This window comes from Propithecus coquereli, unplaced genomic scaffold (genome assembly GCF_000956105.1).
Source record: "Propithecus coquereli isolate 6110/MARCELLA unplaced genomic scaffold, Pcoq_1.0 Scaffold1, whole genome shotgun sequence".
Taxonomy (NCBI): Eukaryota; Metazoa; Chordata; class Mammalia; order Primates; family Indriidae; genus Propithecus; species Propithecus coquereli.
Genome location: NW_012133857.1, coordinates 4,519,241 through 4,534,189, shown reverse-complemented (window position 1 = coordinate 4,534,189; position 14,949 = coordinate 4,519,241).

Here is a 14,949-nt window from a genome sequence, read left to right as displayed (position 1 = left end):
AATAGGTACCATGAAGTAGAATTGCTTAGATAAATTGCATATGCTTTTTGGATATGAATGTGTACTACCAAGCCTCACCGAAAAAGGCTGCACAAATTGACATGCAAGAGTAAGTGTGTGACATAAGTGCACATATAAGAATAACATTTATTGGGTGTAGGGCAGGTGGAAGGGGAGGAGGGGATGGGTATATACATACATAACAAGTGCAATTCGCACCATCTGGGGGATGGACACGCTTGAAGCTCTGACTTGGGGGGGGAGGGGGAGCAAGGACAACATACGTAACCTAAACATCTGTACCTCCATAATATGCTGAAATAAAAAAATAAAATAAAATAAAAAGAGTAAGTGTGTGTATTTTCCCACATCATCATGAACACTGAATATTATTGATCTTGTTCATTTTTGCCAACCCAATAGGTAAAAGTATGGATGTATAGATATAAATGCAAATTTTTTGCCTTTTCTTATGTTAGTTGTTATATTAGTCATTGTTCAACTCGGAAAACAGAAACACATAACACACTAGTTATGTTAGCTGAAACAATTTGATATAGGTAAGTGGGTAAACAGATGCTGGAGGCCTAGGAAAGTCAGAAGTAAGACAAAGGTAACAACTGCAGGAAGCATGTCCACCTCCAAGGCTGAGGAAGCAAAAGGGAGTATCCGTGGCTCTAGGAAGCCAGAAACTTTGAGAGCCAGGTTTAGGCTACAGAATGAGGTTCATTGCCTGGAATATGCAGACAGCTCAGGAGCTTGGAGAAGAGGACTCCAAAGCCAGGACTTCAAAGGCAGAGCAGGAACCCTTACCTGGCTGAGGCAGGTACTGCTCAAGGGTGCAAGGAGGTTGGCTCCAGGAATATGGAAAGAATCTGAGGAAGGGAGCCTGATGTTCCTGCGGTGCCACGGGGAGAAGCAGGAGATGTAGAACAAAGGGCAGATCCCTGCTTCCTTCCAGTCCTTCTGGCAGAACCTAACAGGAATCCAGCTAGCAAAAGAGAAATGCAGTTTACAGAATCGTAGCCCCAGCATCACAAGCAGAGCAGAATGGATTTGCAGCTCGGATAGCATCTTAATCTACAACACACTAGTGGAGCCGAGAATATTTTCACACTTTTATTAGCTATTAATGTTTCTGTGAATTTCCTATTTCTATCCAACTGCCAATTTTCTTAAGTGTAGCAACACATTGATTTGTATGAATCTTCTGTACACGGTGATAGTCCTTGTTTTATATATATACCCACTGTATATGCATACATACACACTACATACACATACACTGTATATATACACGTATGTACCTGTATATGCATGTATAGATATCAGTAAAATACACTGTGCATATATAGTGTATATATAATATTAATATATACATATATAGGAAGATATGTGCAAGATAAAAGCTAACGAGGAAAATAAGAGGAGGGGTATCAAGAATGCTAATATGTTTGTCTTTCTGTCCTCCTCTAGATCAGTATTGCGGAATTTCTTCTGCTTGATCCACCTCCAATTTCTGTTGTGGGCAGGCTACAGTCTGTCATGGAAATCATAAAAAGCAGTAGTAGCCTTGATTTATAAATAAAAAGGTGGTTATTTTAAAATACTACTAATTTAAAAAAAAAAAAAAAACTTTCACAAAGCAGGTAGGAGGTTGACACATGGTTGGTGGAAATCCAGGGGCTCCAGTCCCTCACCCTGGCCCCGCTGCAAACTCCTGCCCTGCCTTTGCTCTGCCCTTGGCAATGAGACTCCAGGGCAAAGCATGGGAAACCCAGAGTCACCTGCCCAGCCAGAGAGGAGTGTTTCTGTGTAGACATTTGAGCCAATCCCAACCCTGGTATGTTTATATGGGAGACCTTCTGAAAAAGACACGTGAGGGTCAACCACTCCCAGTTGGGCATTTCTTCCCTGGGAAAATAAAGCTGCAACTAATGCTAAAGAAATAATTATATTTAAATTTGAGGAATTAAAGAGAGAAAAGAAGCAGAAGCAATAAGAAGTATCTTCTGGCTTAAAAAACAATGTCGGAATTTCTTGGAATAAAACTGACTAAGAGATCTGGAAACATGACCTAAGCCATGATAACTGGCACGAGAGGCCTCAGCCCCGAGCAGGGCCCAGCACACCCATGCACAAGTCACCCATATGTGGGAAGGAGTGAGCTTGGGTAGGAACATTCTAGATGTCCTCCAATAAAGTGTATTCTTCATGAACCACTGGTGGAAAACAACATTTCAGGGCTCAAAAATATTCAAGAAAATTCCCACAGTTTGCCAAGAATCCTTTCACTCCCTGGGAGAATTGTGTCTGGGTCGTCCGCCAGAGGGAAGCAGGAGAGAAGAAAAGCTCAGAGAATGCAGCTCCTCCTGCCTCGGGTTATAAGAGTCAAACTTCTGTCCACAAAAAGCCAAGGACTCCAAAAGTTCTGCCTCAGATGATTTAAGTAGCAAAATAGCTGAAGAAAGAAAAATGAAAGTGGTCGAAGTGAGGAGGGACCCTTAGAGAAACTGGAGATGAAGCAGACCACCCAGAACCAAGCCAGGATATAGCTGCTGAGCAGAGACATGGCAAGGAGAGCCGCGCCAGTGCACAGAACTCGGACAGACGGAACAGCAAGTAACCCACACGTAGAGGAAGGGACTTCTATTTCCGACAATAGTGAGGAGGGAGGAAATCATATTGACCAGTGAAAATACTGGAAATCTAAGCGCAAGTTCCCGTGATGGCACTCCCTTACAGAGTGTCAAAATATTTAGGCAAATCTGAGTAAGAGGGAAAAACTACTGTATAATTTATCCCCTAAGAACAAAATGAGGTCAAATTCTAAAGTAAAAACTTGACCATCTTTTCGAGACTTCTGTCGGAAATATTTTGTTGTTTTTGTTTGGTTTTTTTTTTAGATGACAAGTATTTAATAAAAAGTCTGAAGACAAAACTCAATAAATGAATGTATCAAATAGTGCTTTAAAAAAAGAACCAAGGAACTCTGGGAGGAAGAGAGGTCTGAAGGGAAAAGCCCCACCATAGACATTACTTATTTCCTGAAAGTCCAGGATCAAAGCCTGCACCAAAGCTCAGGGGAAGGTTGAAGAGACCACAGCAATAGGGTTCCAGGCCCGATCTTCCAAATATGGTGACCCACAGGAGTGTAGGAAGAGAATGTTAGAGCTTCCATTTCTGTCTATGTCCAAAAAAAGACAGAAATTAATACTGTGAATTATTTCATTTATGGATTGACACTGGGGCAGTACGTCAGAGCGTTCCATGTCACCGCGACCCTACAGCTGGATTCATTCTCAGTGCACGGAGATCAACAGGAGAACTCCCACCATCACTGTCATTGCCCTGCAGTGTGACCAGTCAAGTGGATAGACAGAGTATACTGCCTCGTTTCAGATACTTATAAAATAGGCAAGTGACTTAAAAACATTCCTGTAAAGAAACAATTATTAAAGATAATAATACGTATAGAAATACAAGTGAATAAGAAAATGGCCTGGCTGATACTTTTCCTCCCGTACTCTCCTGTCGGGTAGCCATAAGCTGTAGGTGGATATTAAGCATTTGAAATGTTGCCAGTGTGGCTGAGGAGCTGGAGTTTAAATTTTATTAATTTTAATTAATTTAAATTCGATTCATGTTTAAAAGCTGACATGCAATTCCATCATTGTAAAACCTTTAAGTATATTTGGAACCACTTGAGTATGTGAATCTATTCTGGCACCTATAAAGCTGAAACCGAAAAACAGATTGAGTTTCCAATGATTTTTTTTTTTGGCATTGGAATTGAGATGTGCTATAAGTCACTATCCACACTAAATCTCAAAGACTTGGTGTGAAAAATAATATAAGATGTCTTATGATTAATTTTAATATTGGTTATGCGTTGAAATGATGTTTTTAATATTAATACATAAAAATTAATTTTGCCCTTTAAAATTTTTTTGATGTAGCTACAAGAAAATTTAAAATTATATATGCAGCTCCCATTATATGCCTACTGGACAGCACTCATGGAGAGGATGAGTTGTTTACCCTAAACCAGATTACCCATCCATGGTGGCCTTAAAGGGTCTTGGAAAGTATACAACCTTGTTGACCTCCACTGGAGTTCTTTGTTTCATAGCAAGATTACCAGACAAAGAGAAAACATACCCAACATGTGTATAAAAACTTCTGGGGTCATTTCCTCTGTGCCAGATGTGGGCTGCCAATACTATCATTTCCATTGGCAAAGCCATTCAAACTTTAAAAAAAAATGTAATTACTTGTACACACCCTTCCCCTTCCTATCCTATGGGACTATTATGAATCTAAAGTGAGAAGGCAACTATAAGTGAAAGTGCTGTGACATCTGAACCAGAGATGATTAAAATATCAGCCAAGTATCATCAGCCAAGTAAGCTCTTTGCTACATGTTACCTCCTCTGACCTTCACAACACTTATGTGATAGGCGACGGCCGCATTTCACAGGGGAGGGAACTGTGACACACACAGAGAGGTGAAGTCCCTTCCCCAAGTCCCACAGCTATAGCCAGTGTGTGGTGGGGTTGTCATCCAGCTTTCTCCTGTGACCTATCAGGGAGTCTTTGACACTGGGGGAGTGGACAAGGGACAATTTTCAAATGAGAAACTGAGTCTGGAGGTTTCTCTGCCCCTCTGATCTGCAGGCTGCCCTCTCCAGTCCTCGGAGGGCACAACAGATCCCATGACAACAGGGGAAGAACAATGGGAAAAGGGAGAAAAACTTCCTGAATATATTCATTGTCTTTCCAGATCTTTCTGATGGGAGGGCTGGCTCTTGGGAAATAAGACCTCTCATTCCCAGACTGGCTCTGCACACTCAGGTATGCACCCAGGTGGCATTGGCGCAGCCAGCAACCAGTTACTTGTCCAAAGCAATAGTTGACTCTCTAGGGCTGCTTGAACCTCTGGCTGTGAAATCACCCTCATTCTTGCTGCCCACAAGAATGAGCCGCCTCAGGTTACCTTCAGCTCTAGATGCCTGTTTCTTCCCTTCCTGGTCTTGACCAGTGGTAAGCCTGGCACAAGTGGTAAAGCAGGATAATATTCACTTCCAAGTCGGTGGTTGTACACAGGGCCCTTCCCAAGCTGTGGATTCCAGGGCCAGCCCTCCCTTCTGAAAGGTGGTAGTTTGACTTGGAATGAGATGCGCCTGCACCTGCCAAGTTCAACAGGCAGTGGAGACAAACACAGCTCTATCCCCAGAGGCCCTGCCTAAGGCAAGGCACAGTCAGGGCAGTTCATCTGGCGAACAAGGCAGTGTGGGCCAGGCTCCAGCTCAGCTGGATGGAGGTAGGAGAGGGAAGGGGAGGGCAGGAGGCCCTGGGAGGGAGGAGAGGGGTCAAGTTTCCACTGCTGCCTACCCCTTTTTTCCATCTAGATACTTTTTCTTTGGCCTTAAAATAACCCCATAAGTTTTGATTGATGTTTTTTGTTATTTTAACTGGTCTTCCTCAGGGAGCATTTTCAGAAAAAGAGGCAGGTTTCCAGGAGCTGGAAGGCCTCAGAGTGAAGAAAGCTCGCCCACGCCCACTGCCTTCCTCACCAGGCACCGGCAGCTCAGCCAAGGACTTCCTTCTCCTCCCCTGACTTCCTCCCCTCTCTCCCACCATTTCACCCCGGGAGAAAAGGCACTAAGTTTAAAAGAGAGTCAGCTCAAACCGGCATCATCCCTGGAATGTAAGAAGAAGGCCCTGCTAGGATGTCCTACATCTCTGAGTTGTGTGACCAGGGGGGAGAGAGAGAGGACAGAGCAGACAACAGTCACGCCACTTCTGGGTGGGTCCTACCCCCTAGTATAACCAATGGCTTTGGTCTCCTCCAAGAGCTGGTTAAAAGCCTTCACATCAGCTGACTTGACTTTCAGCCCCTGCTCACTAATGGAGATGAATAAAAGACCCCAGGTAATTGCCCACTCACCTGGATAGCAGCCACCTTTATAACAAAAAGTGTCTGTAGGGCCATTTCTGGATCTGGCAGAAGCTGATCTGGGACACTAAGTGGCTTTATATTAATAGTTACTGCTGATCTTCATTAATTCTTAGATAGTTACTAGTTAAACCAGTCCTTGCACTTCTAATAGCAACTTAATGGTTGTTTATTAAACTCTCCCCGGTTATGATGGCTTAGCATATCAAAAGGCTGGGGAAAAAATCCTAGGTAACCCTGGGAAGATAAGGCAGGCACAAGTATAATGGGTGACTTTGCTGGGTTTAACAAAGATCTCAGGCAGAAAGCAAATTTAACTGAAGGTGCAAATCATCCTTCAAATAAACAAACCATGGATTGAAACAAATGCTAAATATACAGAGGAGACCATTGCACAATTCAACAACTCCCTCTTCTAAGTAATTTAAAATACTACAATAGTTAGGTTTTGCACTTGGACTAAGTATTATATAATTCCCATTGTGGGGACAAGTAAATTTCATGTGTACATATTATTTCCAAGGTTGTCAACACAAAAACCTGTATACTGTACCCTCTGGGCAAGTTAAGTGATTTTAATCCCTAATATTCACCAATCTTAATTTTCACCTTATGCTGTCTTTAGAATGTCACAGTTGAATAGAGATGAGATCCCACTGTGCTACCAGGAATACCTGCATTGAGATTTTACTGCATGCCAAGCACTTTACAAATATATTAATTTAATCCTTAGAACAGCTCTTGAGTTTTGTTATTATCTTGATTTTACAGATGAGACACTAAGGTTGCAAGAGGCTGAGGTAACATGCCAAGTTCATAGGGCTAAAAAGTGCCAAAAGCCAGCATTTAACCAATGAATATCAAACTCCAGATCCCATGGCTTAATCTCTATCCTATCATTTCTTAGTTTGATAATTAACTAACTTGTTGACTACTGATGTAAAGTTTTAGCTCTCTGATTGAGTTTTCTGATTTGGGGGAGCAGATATTGTTGGGGAGCCACTCAGATCCCCTCAGATGCCTTTGACTGATTCTTTGTTCACCTCCCCCAGCTTCAATGAACCTTTGCCTTTGCGTTAGTCCTGTTGCTTCTGTAACAAATTGCCACCAACTTAGTGGCTTAAAACAACATAAATGTATTACCTTGCAGTTATGGAAGCCGGAAATCCAAAATGGGTTGGTCTCATGAGGCTAAAATCAGGGTATCAGCAGGGCTCCATTCCTTCTGGAGGCTCTAGGGGAGAATCCCTTTCCTTGCCTTTTCCAGCTCCTCGAGTCTGCTGCATTCCTTGGCTTGTGGTCCCCTTCCATCTCCACAACCAGCAATCAAATCACTCTGGCGTCTGCTTCTGTTGTCACATCTCCTTCTCTGACTCTTCTGCATTTGTCTTTCGCTTATAAGGACCCTTGTGATTACATCGGGCCCAAATGGGTAATCCACAATAATCTCTCCAGCTCAAGATTCTTAATCACTTCTGCAAAGTCTTTTGCCATTGAAGATAAGGTATCCACAGGTTCCAGGCATTAGGATGTAGACAACTTTGGGGGCCATTATTCTTCCCGCCACAGCTTCTAATGGCTGCAACTCTTTCTCTTGTCCAAGGACTTCCTTTGGGCTACTGACACCACTTTTTCCACAAGCACAGAGAGCTAGAAGTACCTATTAGAGGTACCAAATGTCCTGGCTTGTCCCACACTGAGGGGTTTCCTGGAACATGGGACTTCCAATGCTAAAACCAGGATAGTCTTGGGCCAGCTAGGATGGTTGGTTCCTCTACCCCAGAACAGATCTTAGCCAGTGACCGACAGTGCTGGATTATGAAAACCCAGCCCCCTTGCCTCAAATTTGGACAAACTCTGAGGAATAATTTACACTTCAGAGTTCCCCTACAGGATTAGTGTTTAGCTGCCAATTTTGCCTAAAATGATACCCTTGCTGACTTCTCTCCCTTCTCTGTTCTTCTTTCCCACTTTGTTACTAGATTCTACTGGGAGCAATTACTCAAGAAATCACCTGCATACTAATCTTCATCTCAAGGTATGCTTCTGGGATGACTGGCCAAAGAAGGAAGGAGTAGAGTAGCTTCGTTATCATTTATTCAACAAACATTGTTGAGTTTCTGTAAGGTATCAAGCACTAAAACCAGAGATGAAAAGTCAAACAGAAGCTAGTCTCAGTCCTCAGGAAACTCACAAAGTAAGGAGACAACAGAGTAGAATCAATAATGCAGCATATTAAGCACCAAGAGAGGCATTCAAAAGACACCAAGGAAAAGCAAAGGAAGGACACAGATTACAAAGGGGGTGGGGGTGTTGATGATTAAGAAGCTTGGACTTTCTTTTGAAAGCCATATAGAGCCATTAAGTGAGACACAAATACCAACAAATTTCTGCAAGCCAGAAAGCAGGTAGAGAAGTGACCGAGAGTTGTGTGTCTACCTAAGGGCCTACCGAATTTAACATTCTAAAAATATGATTATGCCTCTTACATGCTTAGCATCATCTAGAAAGATCACTCCTCTGGCAGGATACCTCAATTTAACACAAAGGATGTGTTTATCTCCTCTTCCTTCTTTTAGTTTTAAGTAAAAGTCTTAAAAATGTGCAAACTCACAGAACAAAGAGAAATAGAATATCAACAGTCGACAGAATATCAACAAATTGTTGGAAGTCATTACAGGAATGGTAACTGAGTTGTCATTCCAAGGAAACTACCAGATAAGCTGTCTGCAGAGGAAGACTCTAGAAACAGGAGAAATCTGTATAAAATATAGTTATGCTTCTTCTAGTCCTGTATCCTATTCAAAGAGAATGAGGTTTAGTCTCTGAATGAATTGAAGTCAAGAGTTTCAGGATTTAAGATCTCAAGTTTGGGGAGGCTCAGAAATGTGATACAGGGCTGCAACAGGTGGATAATAAAAAACCTATGTTCTGAAAACTCTATTTCCCATTCCCAGTTGCCCTAACACAACCTTCCCAATAAATCAGCTATAAAGCCCAGACAGGAGATGGATAATACTTGTCTTGAGAAATTGAATGTCTCAAATGAAAAGACCTCTATCTAGATACTGACATTTGAGAGTTTCCTACTACCTAACAAAAAAGCTTGACCATCAACAAGCCCCATACATGGACCAGAACATTCAATCAGTTCTTTCATCCCTTTGATGTCTTACTCTTAAGTATACACTTACCCCCAAGGATCACAAAATGTTTGAAGGAAATCCCACAACATGAAAGAGAACAAAACCAACAGAAAAATAGGTGTTAAGAGGAAACAGAAATAGTTTGGGAAACTAAATACTCATTAAAAATCTCTCTGAAGGTAGAACAGGAAAACAAAGATGAAAACAGAAGAGAAAAAAAAATTAGGGAATCATACTAGAAGGGCCAACGTCTGAGTAACAGCAGTTGCAGACAGAGAACATAGAAAGAAATTTTCAAAGACATAATTAAAGAAGTTCCCAAAACTAAAAAATAAGCCAACACAATGAAAGGTCCACCAACAGCCTAATACAATGAATGAAAAAAGATTCACTTCGAGGGACATTATGATAAAATTTCACAGTCTCAAGGACAAAGTGAAGAAGATTCCAAAGCTTTCAGAGAATATGAACAGGTATTTATTACAAAGACCACACTGACACATAGGAGACATAGGAAGACTATGCTGCAAACATTTGTAGAGAAGTTATTCTCAACCTGGAGTTCTATGCCTAGGTAAACTATCAATTATGTGTGAATATATAATATATATTCATATATTCAGGCAACCTAATGACTTATATCCCCCATGCCTTTTCTAAGAAAGCTACTATAGATGTGCTTCAAAAAAAATGAGGTAGAAAATTAAGCAAGAGGAAAATATGGAACCCTAGAAAGAGAGGATCCAAAGAAGAATGACAGTCATGCAGCAGTTTAGAGAGTGACCATTTCAGGAGAAGCATGCAAGTGGAACTATAGTTCTTTGGTTGTTTTTCTTATGCATTTCACTATCTGGAAAATCCCATTAATACACTGACAGATCTGATGAAGTATTTAAGAAAAAAATTAAGGATAGGTATACAGAAAAGTTAGCAAATAGAAAAAGGGACAATTATTAACTCTAGGAAAAAATAAGAATGGAAATATAATTATAATACCTTACTGCACTCTGCAATAAACAATTATTTCACAACCCTAATCATGTAAACCTTGACTATTGAATAAACCAGACAAGCATAGCATATAGACTGAATAGGGAGAGGTATATTTGGTGCTATGGGTTGAATTATGTCCAAAATTCATACATTGAAGTCCTAACCCCTAGTACTTCAGAGTGTGACTGCATTTGGAGATACAGGTTTTAAAGAGGTAATTAATAAGGTTACATGAAGTCATGAGGGTAGGTCCTATCTAATGACTGGTGTCCTTGTAAAATGAGGAGAATAGGGCACAGACACACATGGGGGAAGCCCACGTGAAGACTTGGAAGAAGATGTCCATCTACAAGCCAAGGAGAGAGGCCTCAGAACCAAACCAACCCCAGTGACACCTTGATCTTGGACTTCTAGCCTTCAGAACTGTGAGAAAATAAATTTCTGTCATTTAAGCCCCCTAGTCTGTGGAACTTTGTTATGGAAGGCCTAGCCAACTAATACAGTTGGGAAAGCGTAAGACAGTCAAATCTTCATAAATTATAATAGGAAGTCAATATGCTAAAATGTCCAAAATCGATAAATCAAGAAATGTAAAGCTAAGCACATTATTTTAAATAAATAAATATAATTTTTAAAAGCTAATAGAATTTAAAGAGTTATCTCTGGGGACATGGATGGGGGCTGAGGATTCACACTACAGGCCCAAAATCCACAATCTTAAACCCATACAGCCAGCTGTATTTTAGAATTCAGATATTTTGTGATATTTAAAAAGCAATATCATGCACATGGTTATGGTACTTCCTCCCATCAGGGTGTGGGGAAGCACACCATAATCAACACAAGGTTTTTGCAATGAGACTAAATTTAGGTCAGATTTTGCCACCAGTATGAGCTTCGGTGCCAAAAGTAGAAAAATACCAGTTTTCAAAGCTTTTTTTTAATTTAAAAAAGAAATGCAACCCAGTGACTGTAGACTTGTATTTGACATTTTTAACTGTATATAGCACTTTGATAAATATCAAAATCATCTTTCAAAAGATCATTCCAGTAGAAGGGTAGGGGGAGACTTGGGAGCAGGAGTTCACCTGGGAATAAGACCAGAGACAAATGACAAGGCTGATGTGATCATGAGGTGCCCAGATGGAAGGACCTGAACGAAGGCAGTAGTGATTGGCAGACAGAGAAAGAAATGGATTTGAGAGACATTGAGAAATAGAATCACAGCCTTTGTCAACAAATCAAACAGGACAGGTGAGGAAGAAGGAAAAGTCCAGGACAAAGCTTGAGTTCTTGGCTTGGGAAATTGAGTAGGTCGAACTGCCATTTGGACAGGGTTCCTAGGGGAGGGAGCAGGGATTTAAGGATCCAGCCCTGTCCCTGCTTTGCTTTCTCTTCTCAAGGAAGTCTTGTCTGAAGGGATAAAATGGCCAGGCTCCTGAAGTCAGTCCCCCAAACCTGAGAGGCAGCTAGCCTGGCTGGAGATGCCCTGGATGTTCTCTCATAAGAAAAGGAAATAGCTTCCCAGAAAAGCCAATTCTAGGGTTCAGTTAATGGCTCAAGTGATAATTGACAACTCCCTTTGATAAGACAAGCTGAAAATAATTCATTTTCTCCTATCTGCACAGATCAAAATTGGGGAAATTGTCAGAAAGAAACTACCACTCAAAACAGTGCCAGTGTTAAATTGTTTCAGGGGTGAGTTCTTTCAAAATCAAAATGCTCTTTAGGATATATCAGAGAATAAGGAAAGGAGGAAAACATCTCCATTCTTTTAAAGACACACTGACATAGTGCTGATATCAGAACTTGTCCAGGATATTTTTTTAAACACTCCAATTTTGGCAAATATCCATGAAAAGTCTAAGTATAATAATAGTAACAGAATCTAAGAATATCTTTTTAATTAATTTAAAATCAAAAAATCTAATAATATATTTCTTCATATTAATGAAGAAAAGGGAAAAACTATGTGGTCTTCTTAAGAGATTTCCAAAAAGCATAACAATCTAATTTTTTTAATTCAATAAAATTGGTAATATATACATACACAAAGCCAATAGCTTGTATACTTCTTAATGATGACACATAGCATTGGTTAAAGTTCCAAACAATATAAATAGGCTAAACAATAAAATAACTAAGAAGTAAAATAAATAGCATTAATATTCTAAATTAGAAGGCAAGTTTACCATTATTTGCAGATATTGTCATTGTATTCCTCAAAAACTCAAGACAACCAACTGAAAAACTATTGGAAATAATAAGCAAATTGAATAAAGTGATCAATTACAAAATAAATGCAGAAAATCAGTAGGTTTCTTACATACCAAAAATAAAATTCCAATTCACTTAGAAAATGCAATACAAAACCAGATCCCACTCACATTAATATATGATATTAATTACATAAGGAAAATCCAACAAACACGTACATGATCCATAAGATAAAAACTATAAAATTGTGTGCTAAGTGATCTAAAAGAACATAGGAATATATGGAGGGGAATTACATGTTCTTAAACAAGAAGAGTAAAAGATGTCACTTTTTCCTAAATCTGTAAATTGAACCACTGTCAATCAAAATTCCTAGATAAATTTTTTTAGAAACTTGACAAAATGATTTTTAAAGTTCACCTGGGAAAAGAAATGTGTAAGAAGAAGCAGAATATTCAGTAAAGGAGACTATTGAGGGGGATTTGCTCTACAAAATATTAAATGTTCTTTGATCTATAGTTATTAAAACAATGATGAATGAATGGGTAGACTAATTAATGGAACAAAATAGAGGGTTGCATATTTTAGGGGTGGACTTTCAAATCAGTGTGTCATTGAGAAAAATAAATGTATATAATTACCTTTCTTCTTACATAAAAACAAAATCGTTAAGTTTCCTTCCTAATAAAGAACTTTCACTTAAATCCTCAACTGCTACTTGGAAAACCCAACGTAACCTGCATTATTTTATTTAATTTTCAAATACAAACCTGTGAGGTAAGTGTTATTATATTTTCTATTTAACAAATAAAGAAACTGAAGACTGGAAATTTAAAGAAACTTGCTCAAATGGTAGGTCTGGGAATAAAAGCTAAGTTGGGATGTCTCCAAAGCTCAATCCCACAATCACTTAGAGGCCTGTTCCTAGCCCAGTCTCTCATTGGCCTCACAAGGTAGAGGCCAGGTATACCCCTTCCAAGAGATTATCCTGGTGAATCACGTCTGTAATGCTGGCATGTCATGACAAAAACTAATCTTTCCCTAACCAATACAAGATAATTACAGATAAAAATACCTGAAATGTGCATGGGTTCTGCTAAGTATAAAACACCTTATCACCATATCACACCATTTTTAGAAAATGCCAATTTTGAAATTTTATCTCTGACCACACATGCTGCACCAGAGAATGTTAGGTAAATTATTCAATTGAAGATGATTCATATTGCCCTGCCTGCCTACCTCCAATCACCCAGTGAGTCGCCATTAAGCAAATGGGACAAGTCCGGAGTTCCCAACTTCACCCAGTAGCCCCAGAAGATCAATCTCTTTCCATGAAGTCTTTGAAGATTATACCACCAGGCCCTCTCATAGGTACACAGCCCTAACAGTGCACTTGTCACTAGACTCTAAGGGTCTTTCTGCTTGTCAACTTACGGACTCTCTGAGAACAGAAACTAATATTCATATTCTTCAAGCCTGTTGAAGATGTCTGGCACTTAGTAGGTATTTAATATTTGTTGATAGAAGGAGAAAGATGATAAAGGAATGATAGACAAATGGATAAAGGAATTACTTCTTCAAACTAGAATAGAACAGGAGCCAAATCCCAGAGAGGACATTAGCTGACTGTGAGAATGGCCACTTGCCTATGGTATCTTCTCATTCATGGAACAGGACTGGGGTGCTCCCCTGTTACATGCCTTTATCATTATGACACGCTATGCCACATATGCTTTTTTACGTGTCTGTTTTTCACACTTTGACCTTTTGCTCTTTCTCAGAAGGGACTGAGTCTTCTTGCACATTTGTATCTTTAGCAGCTAGATCAAAGTCAACAGCAAAGTAGGAACTCAGTGCTTACTGCATCCATGCATGAATGAATGATTGAACGAGTTTTGCTCTCCTACTTTATTAAAAGTCCAACCACAAGACCCAGGATGACAGCCCTCTGGCAGGGTAATGATCAAGGACCCAGGAATTTTCTACAGTTGACTTGGCCTGAGGCTCCCTCCTTCTCCCCTTTGGGAGGTCCAGGAACACTAGACAGTGGCTGAGAGTCTTGGGGAGGACCTTGGTTACGCTGACTGAAAAGTGAGGTAGCCATGGTGGATCTGGCCCACGTAGCATACACTGAACATCCTTCATGTCCCATTGGTCATCCAGGGTTGTGGCCAACAAAGGAAAAATGTGCTGAGAGAAAAAAACAAATTAAAAAAAAAAGCAAAGCTTAAGCATGCAGCTTAACTGCAAGCCAAAAACTGTTCCTCTTAAACAGAAGTTGGGGCAATGGGCATCACCCCAAGCTTCAGAGGCTGTAGATGCTATGCCAGAGTGGCCACTGGAAGGAGAGTTCTTCCTTTCCAGCTCTGCTATCAGTCAGAAGAGGCTAGACAGCTCAACCAGAAGCTGGGGGAGAATTGTTATTGAGCTTTTTGGAAAATTTTAATATTATTATAATTATGGTAAGTATTGCTATTATTTAATCTGAAGGGGTCTAAACTTATCCTAGGCCCTTGTTAGTCTTTGCTTCGCCAATAATGGTCTTCCGTCACTAATAATAACCTAGGACATTTGTAGAATTAATTTGCAGTTGTATTCTGTTCATATTTTAACTGCATTAAAAGTCCCCAA